This window comes from Triticum aestivum, chromosome 7B (genome assembly GCF_018294505.1).
Source record: "Triticum aestivum cultivar Chinese Spring chromosome 7B, IWGSC CS RefSeq v2.1, whole genome shotgun sequence".
Taxonomy (NCBI): Eukaryota; Viridiplantae; Streptophyta; class Magnoliopsida; order Poales; family Poaceae; genus Triticum; species Triticum aestivum.
Window position 1 is genome coordinate 491,597,415 of NC_057813.1, and position 3,197 is coordinate 491,600,611.

A 3,197-nucleotide genomic window follows, 5' to 3' on the forward strand; every position below is an offset into this window, starting at 1 on the left:
TTTACCAAATTTAGCATCAAGATCTAAGAACTCCAAATCATTGGGACGCCTTTTAACTAAAGTTGACTCATCTCCAGTCCCATAATTATTAAGATTCATATTGCAAAACAAAGATCTAATAGGGGACACATCAATAACTTTGAGATCTTCATCATTATTTTCACCTAACTTTTCTGGTTTGGCAGCCATCTTATTGACTAAGGTGGCTTGCTTATCAGAAATTTGGGCTATAGAATTTTCAAGCCGGGTAATTTGGGAGTTCAAACCATAAAATTCTTTAGACATATCATCAAGCTCTTTGTTCATAAACCCCCAAAAACCTTTTTGTTCTTTAAGCTCTTTTCTGAAGAAATTATTATGCTCAAATTATAAAGTCATAAAACTTCTAATGTTTGATACAATCTCTTCCAACCTTCTAAGAAGGAGGTCGGTATTCTTAGGCAAAGCCATAAGGACAAACAGGCACACAAAAAGACAAGCGAGAGAAGAAGATTGGGAAAGAGAGGGCGAATAAAACGGCAAGGGTGAAGTGGAGGAGAGGAAAATGAGAGGCAAATGGCAAATAATGTAAATGCAAGGGAGATGAGTTTCTGATGGGTACTTGGTATGTCTTGACTTGAGCAAAGACCACCCCAACAACGGCGCCAGAAATCCTTCTTGCTACGTCTCGAGCTTGCATTGGTTTGCTTTGAAGAGGAAAGGGTGATGCAGCAATAGTAGCGTAAGTATTTCCCTCAGTTTTTGAGAACCAAGGTATCAATCCAGTAGGAGGCTCCTCAAAAGTCCCACGCACCTACACAAACAAACAAAGAACTCGCAACCAACACAATAAAGGGGTTGTTAATCCATTCACGGCCACTTGCGAAAGTGAGATCTGATAGAGATAGTATGATAAGATAAATATATTTGGTATTTTGTAATATAGATTGGAAAAGTAAAGATGCAAATAAAAGTAGATGGAAAGCTTATATAATAAAAAATAGACCCGGGGGCCATAGGTTTTACTAGTGGCTTCCCTCAAGATAGCATAATTATTACAGTGGGTGAACAAATTACTGTCGAGCAATTGATAGAAAAGCAAATAATTATGAGATTATCTAGGCATGATCATGTATATAGGCATCACGTCCACGACAAGTAGACCGACTCCTGCCCGCATCTACTACTATTACTCCACACATCGACCGCTATCCAGCATGCATCTAGAGTATTAAGTTTATCAGAACAGAGTAACGCATTAAGAAAGATGACATGATGTAGAGGGATAAACTCATGCAATATGATATAAACCCCATCTTTTTATCCTCGATGGCAACAATACAATACGTGCCTTGCTACCCCTGCTGCCACTAGGAAAGGACACCGCAAGATTGAACCCAAAGTTAAGCACTTCTCCCATTGCAAGAAAGATCAATCTAGTAGGCCAAACCAAACTGATAATTCAAAGAGACTTGCAAAGATAACTCAATCATACATAAAAGAATTCAGAGGAGACTCAAATACTTCTCATAGATAAACTTGATCATAAACCCACAATTCATCGGATCTCGACAAACACATCGCAAAAGGAGTTACAGCAAATAGATCTCCAAGAAGATCGAGGAGAACATGGTATTGAGATCCAAAAAGAGAGAAGAAGCCATCTAGCTAATAACCATGTACCCGAAGGTCTGTGGTAAACTACTCACAACTCATCGGAGAGGCTATGTTGTTGATGTAGAAGCCCTCCTGGCCGATTCCCCCTCCGGCGGTGCACCGGCGAAGGCTCCAAGATGGGATCTCGTGGATATAGAAGGTTACGGCGGTGGAAATTGTTTTTCTTTGGCTCCCTTGATGTTTTCGGGGTACGTTGGTATATATAGGAGGAAGAAGTACGTCGGTGGCCGCCCGAGGGGCCCACGGGATAGGGGGCGCGCCCTGTAGGGGTGGGCGCGCCCTCCACCCTCGTGGCCGCCTCGGATGCTTCTTGACTTGCACTCCAAGTCCTCTGGATCACACTTGTTCCAAAAATCATGCTCCCGAAGGTTTCATTCCGTTTGGACTCCGTTTGATATTCCTTTTCTTTGAAATACTAAAATAGGCAAAAAACAGCAATACGGGCTGGCCCTCCGGTTAGTAGGTTAGTCCCAAAAATGATATAAAGGTGTAAAGTAAAGCCCATAAACATCCAAAACGGGTAATATAATAGCATGGAACAATCAAAAATTATAGATACATTGGTGATGTATCACTCCGAAATTAGGCAAGCAGCCTCTTTTGAAAGAAGGAGGTGCGCCTATTCCACCGGTGACCTCTGTCCATCCAGAGGCACCGAATAATTTGCTGGAGGCGCTGCGAGGCGCTTCCATTGTTGGGGAACACTGTACTTTTATGGGTACGGTGGTTGAGAGGATCCAGTCCGTGAAGAGCGGACTGACCGAAGCCTGCACAAGCCTTCTAACAGGCTTTGAGGTAAGCAACACAATTATGCAAAAAGAATGTCATAGTATAGACAGTAGCCCCTGAGACACTGTCCGGTGTTCGAAAAGAAAAGCCGGACAAAGGATCAAACAATTTTTGTAGGAGACTAACCAGTTGTGTCAATGTGGACAAGCAGACATCGTTACTGGCTGCGACCTCTCGTACTGCTGAGGTCTCCGGACTGAAGCAGAGTCTGGAGTGGGCTGAGGAAGAGCTCGGCCACGTGAAAAAGCAGTTAGAGGATAAACAAGGTATGCAATGACCTTCTGTATGTCAGCAAGGATAGATGATTTGTAATGACCATAGTGCCGTTTTATTTGTAGGAGCGGCGACCAAGGTGGAGGCCCTCAAGAAGGCATTGGCTGAGGCCGAGGAGAGAGCGGCCAAGGAACAAGCTGCCCATGAAAAGCATGAGGCCAAGGTCAGTGAGGTCCAACAGGAGCTCCAGGACGCTGTCAAGAAATGCGAGTCCTTGGAGCGCAACATTACGGATCAAGAGTCCAAACTTCCCAAGGCCCGCCAAAGCACACATGATGCCCGAGTTGAAGCCCAGGGCGCCCTCCAAGAAATCCAGGAGGCCAGAAAAATCACGGTGGGTAAGGCCTTTATTATGCAGAGCAAATATGTGAAGAAAAGGTTCCTCTTACTGACCCGGATTTGGAGTTCTCCAGGGGCATTTGCGGATCTGCCGTGCAGCGTTTCAGATGCTGTGGAGTTCTTCCGAGCTGAAGAGGGGA